Source organism: Haemaphysalis longicornis, unplaced genomic scaffold, assembly GCF_048455015.1.
Source record: "Haemaphysalis longicornis isolate Haplotype H1 unplaced genomic scaffold, Haemaphysalis longicornis Haplotype H1 scaffold_4, whole genome shotgun sequence".
NCBI classification, from domain to species: domain Eukaryota; kingdom Metazoa; phylum Arthropoda; class Arachnida; order Ixodida; family Ixodidae; genus Haemaphysalis; species Haemaphysalis longicornis.
The window spans coordinates 139,896,245-139,901,991 of record NW_027526361.1 but is presented as its reverse complement, the minus strand read 5'-3'; the positions used below and the strand labels follow the sequence as shown (position 1 = coordinate 139,901,991).

General features: G+C 48.8%; 1 long non-coding RNA gene across 1 annotated transcript; it reads right to left on the bottom strand.

Annotated features, from left to right (window-relative positions):
- Positions 1 to 1,488: 1,488 nt before the first annotated feature.
- Positions 1,489 to 5,490, bottom strand: LOC144180600 (uncharacterized). Its single transcript, XR_013324468.1, has 3 exons — positions 5,275 to 5,490; positions 4,026 to 4,195; positions 1,489 to 1,764 (listed from the first exon to the last, which is right to left on the bottom strand). It is a non-coding gene; the product is annotated as an uncharacterized LOC144180600 (long non-coding RNA).
- Between the last annotated feature and the right edge of the window lie 257 nt (positions 5,491 to 5,747).

Genomic DNA, 5,747 nt, shown 5'->3' with positions numbered 1-5,747 from the left:
TCCGCACGGTGCTGTTCGGTCAAACCGCTAAATAGTGCGAACCTTTTAAATCGTGCGGCGAACAATCCAAGGTGAAACGATAAAAACGCAAGTAAACTGGGCGTGTTTGCTGACAATGTCCGTATATAATGTTGGTACTCTACAATTTTTCGGCGAAATAATGTCTCGAATTTGGGGTGCTGAAATGCTCTCATTCAATTAGGTTTTTGTGTGCAAGAAAGCCCCCCCCCCCCTTCTCATTGTAATCCAAGGTCTTTATTGAATCTGTCAAACCTCTTCTGTTATTGTTTGTACCGCATGTACCGGCTCAAATAAACACACTTGTCATCGTTCATCCCAATGACAAACCAAGATTTATTTTTATAAAGCGTTAAAAACGAGAAAAAGTACAACGTGACATTTGCGGCGGCCGCAACTACGACAGACAACGCGTCTTCTTCCTTTGGTGTGCCCCGCCGCGGTGGCTCAGTGGCTAAGGCGTTGCGCTGCTGAGCACGAGGTCGCGGGTTCGATTCCCGGCCGCGGCGGCCGCTTTTCTGATGGAGGCGAAAAGCAAGAACGCCCGTGTGTGCGAGATTTCGGCGCACGTTAAAGATCCCCAGGTGGTCAAAATTAATCCGGAGCCCTCCACTACGGCGCGCCTCATCGCCTGCGTTCCGTCGGCGCGTTAAACCCTACAATCAATCAATCAATCAATCAATCTTCCTTTGGTGTGATTGGACGATATCTAGGCTTGAAGTTTACATAATTTTGGTTTCGGTTACGTGCAACAATACTATTGGCATGCGACGATTTCGCTGGTTGGCCATTCTGGATATATCAGGCATCGGCATAACGCGATTTATCAATGTCGCCTGTAGAATGGGTAAGAAAAGCGTGCCAGCGCAGGGCAGACAGTCGGCTAATTTGGCACTGTGCCCACAAGCTGTCTGTTCTATTGTCAACACAACGCCTACGAGACCTCGCCAGCACGTCAGTACCAGTCTGCATGCAGTCTGCCAACTCGCTTGTGAAGCAATAAAGGCTACCGCAAAAAAAGGTGAATGTAAAACAGAAATCATTGCCTGAATAAAAAAACGTCTACTAATGCATTAAGGCGTAGCATTCTTAGGCCACTTGTCTGGGGGTTGAGTTCTTTACCGCCAATTGTTTTGTTTTTCTGAATTATGTCCGACCAAATTATCTCCTTTTACGATACTATAAAGATTACAGGTAGAACTTCCTCAAAATATGCGTTCTTGTGGAAAAGGAGGGCGTTCTACGGTCCGCCATTTTCGCTATTGTTTTGCAGTTTTTTTATTGTTTGATTTTTCAAAAATTCGTTCAACCAAGTATCTCTACTTGCGCTATTGTAACATTCAAAGATGGAACTTCCGCGAAATGGGCATTATTGCGGACGTTGAGGGTGTTACACGTGTTCGGCGTCCAGCAGTAAGCACGCAGCGTTGAAGCAGCAAGAAGAACGTTTATTCGTATAGGCAGGTACACATAGTCTGAGGCAGCTGCATTATCCCAGCCAAGCCGAACAGAAACAGTGATAGGAAAAGGGAAGATTCAAAAGGCGCATGCGCAACTGGCACGATCCATCTCCTGCCGTACGATAGTTAGAACTTTGACATCAAGATACACGAGGCTTGGTTGAAGACCTCGTCGTACTGAACGGCGCTGGGTTATCTTCTTTGCCGAGTGGATCGCCTCACTTGGGGTTGACGTTGACTCCGGCGAACTCGCTGTTGATGCCGTTCAGTGAGACCGTGCATTTTCCTGGAACACGTCATCACCGTCACACTCGTCTTCCGCTACGTCCCTCTGGAAAGATGCACTCGTGACGAGAAGGTGTGGCCGGTTCCGTCGAAGCACCCGATTGTCTTCAGTACGGACACGACAACACCTTGGCGCCACCTTATCCAAAACACGAGCCTAGTGATCACATGTATCCCCATGGACTCTTACGACGGCATATTTGTTCAGTTCTGGCAGTTTTCCCTCTCGACGACTTCTGTTTGAGCGACTGGGGCCTGAATTCCTGGAGTCGAGAGCGCAATCGGAATTCCGCCAGCCAATTGCGCAATTTCCTGCCCTGAAGCGATTCCCCTGGAGATCTGCCATCGTCCAGTGGCGTGGAGCGATAGCAGAGTCGACCCAGCCAGAAGACGTCCTTCCTTTAACCAGTCTTCATGATCCTATTGACCATTTTAGCTTTTATGTGTTTGACCGCGTCAACCTTCAACTGGAAGTCAAGCGCATGAAGCCATATCATGATGCAAAGAGAACTCATGGAACGCGAACTGGGGCCGTTATAGGTGCTGACTTTGAATGGAATTCCACATGTAGATAATATTTAGCACTGTTTATCTATGACAGTGCTTGTCGTCGTGTCCCAAGCCTTTCGACTTCAGAAAAGTTTGAAAACGCGTCAAACACTCAAAGGTAGGAGCTGCCGGCTCACGTAAAGATTTCAACGCCTATTCTGTACCAGGCTTGCTCTGGGGTTGGCCTAAGAACTAGCGCTTCACTTTGTTGACTGCAGGCGTATTTTTAAAAACAGCGCAGCTTTTTTCAAGGTTTGCGATATCCATATTCAGAGCTAGCCAGAATGCAAGTCGATAGGCTCTTGCTTTGCACTTATTTATGCGTCACTGACCTTCATGAATGCGACCTAGTATCTCATCTTATAGCCTTAGGGGTGATGACCTTTTTCTTTCAGGACAGTCCCTTAAACCTCGGTCAACTCTGGGCCGATTGGTTTGAAGCGGCCTTTTAGTTCTCCGTTCCTTAGGCAGCGCAATACAGTTTGTAAGTCTGGATCAGCGACTGTAGACGATCAGATTTTCTTGCACCCCAGTTCTTAACCCACCCTGACTGCATGAGAGTAGACGTCATCCGTAAAGTCAACCCCGGTTCTATTTCCCGGTTCCACTGGCGATGATCAAGACAACATATCAGCCAGGAACAGCTATTTACCTTGGATAAAGTGAACATAATCAAACCTGAGCAATCGGTGAAACAACCGCTCAAGTCGAAATGGCAGGTCACAAATTCCCTTCGAAGCAATCTCTATCAGCGTTCTGTTGTCCGTTTCAATGAAGAATTTGCGGCCGTACACGAAGTGAAAAAACTTCTCGCACCGAAAATTCAACGCCATTGTCCCTTTCGATTTGTGCGTATAGTTGCTCTTTCTGAGTCACGGTTCGTGATGCGCCGACTACTAGCCGCCAATTGTCATTGTCACGCTGAAGAAGAGCCGCACTGATGCCGCTTTTTGCAGCGTCTGCGACGACCTTTGTTTCCCTGGTAGGATAAAAAAGCTATCAATGGTGCACTGCTCAGTAAGGCGCAAACGGATTTTCATTCGTGGGAATCATTCTCACAGCATTTCAAGACTGTCTTCATGAGACTTCCCAGGAGCGCCATTCTCTGCGCCAGATGCGGTATGTATTTTCCAAAGTAGTGACCCCTCCCAGCATTCGGTGGACGATGGCTTTGTCAACTGGTTGCGGAATTGCGGTGTTTGGTCTCATACCCTCTTATCTTACCGCGTCACCAAAGAAGTCGATTGCGGTGACCCTCAATCTGTACCTAGCAGCAGTTAGCATTAGGCCGGCTCTCTTGGCCAACTGCAAGGCTGTGCGGAGGCGGCCGTCGTGGCCTTCCCCCCTGATAACCCATATGAATATATCGTCGATATATATTAGCACGCCTGGGACAGTTCTCGAATATTTATTCGTGGTTTCTCAAAAAACCGCAAATGCCGAAGTGATCCCAAAGGGTAGCCCCAGAAAACGGTAGCGCTCAAATGGAATGCCAATCGTGCACACCTTCGAAGTGGCCTCATCTAAGGGAATTTGGTGAAACCCAGGGTATGCATCCAGGTGAGAGAAAAACTTGGCACCGGCAAGCTGAGCCTCAATGTCGTCTTTTTGAAATTTGGTAGTGCTCTCGTTTTAAGCGCCGGTTAATGCGCCTGGGGTCAACGCAGACACGCAGTTTTCGATACTTCATATAACCGCGACGAAGAGGCTCACCCAATCCGCGATTGGCTGACTTTGACCAGGATGCCTCCATGTACCACGTGGTCCAGATTTTTCAGCAAGGGCTGGAGCAGCGCCCCGGGCACCCGTCGTACCTGCCGGACCACCGGTGTTGCATCCTCCCACAGGGCCATGTTGTAGTGGCGTGCTAGGCAGCCGATCCCCTGAAACAACTCGGGAAATTCGGTCATTACTTCGACGGTGCTGCTTGCATTTACAACGCCGACAGGACGAGAGACCAGTCCTAACGTTTCGCTAACCGACAGCCACAGGATGGCCTAGTTGCTCTTCTTAACGATGAAAAAGTCGAAGCAACAGCTCTGGCCCTTTGCGACAACTTGTAGCGTATCTATAGCCACCCCGATATGCTTAATAACGCCGCCACGGTATGACCGCAGAACAGAGGAGCTCCCCATAACGTGGAGTTCGCTTTTAGGCTTTTGAACATATAGTGAGGCAACACGTTGGCTTGTGAGCCTGTGCCCAACTTAAGGGACCCTTGTTTGAAAGACATTTTTGCATTGATCAGGCAATCAGCATTGCTGGAAACGCTGACATCGAGGATGCCAAAGCCATCTTGCTCGTCGCGTACTTCACTGACTTGAGACCTTTTCTTACCGCACGCACCAAAGTGGTTAGCCCTCCTGCACAAAAAGCACATTTTGCCGAAAGGCTCGGCATCTACCACGCTCGTGTTCAGCGTGGTAGAACACTTGAATTGTCTTGATCATCTGGAACACTTGAATTGTCTGCGTGTCTTGTGCAACTGCCTTCTCGGGTTCCACCCCACATTCTTCGGCACATTCGGAAAATTTTTCACACGCTGCACGTTTGACTTACCTGTGCATCCCGATCGGCGCTACTTCCTTACCTGTGACAACCCAGGCATTATTTTGCTGAGCACATAATTTATCTGCCTTAGAAAGGTCGTCCGCTCTTTGTAGCGCGAGGACCATAACTTTGAGCATTTTCTCGCACAATATCGCACTAACTGTTCCAAAGGCGATATGGTCCCTGACCGTGGAGTCGCTCAAAGTTCTGAAATTTCAATCTCGTGAAGACATCCGTGAGTCCCGGGAGAAATGCTACAAAACACTGCCCCTCCGCTGGCGTTTTTGCGGGCAAAACATAACGCTCGTATAATTGGTCCTGCTGCGGTTGACAGTATGCCTTGAACTTTCGCGTAATACTTGCGTAATCTTACTTGCTTTCATTCTCAAAAAAATGCAAATTTGTTGAATACCTCTAGGACGTCCTCTCCGGCAACGCTGAGCAGGGGCGCTGTCTTGGCTGCCTACAACCTCGGTTCGTTCGACGACTCCGTTGCCTGCAGGCACCCCTGGAACCTGCGCCTAAAAGGGTTCTAGTTCTATGCTGGACTTCCAGAGAGCACCAAGGGCTTCGGCGGCTTCAATAGTTCTATCATGAAGGTGCACGACAATGACCGTCTGCCTGTCGTTACTGCATTGGCGAACATAATCCCACTTCTTACACCATCTTCCGGCGTCCAGTAGTAAGCACGCAGTGTTGAAGCAACAAAAAAGAACGTTTATTTGTGGTAGCATGCCATACATATAGCCTGACGCAGCTGCATTATCACAGCCAGGCTGTATATAAACAGTCATACACAAAGGGCAGATGCAAAGGCCGCATCCGCAACTGACACGATACAACGGTCCTGGCTCTTGGTTACACCACCAATAATGCTACGCCCTA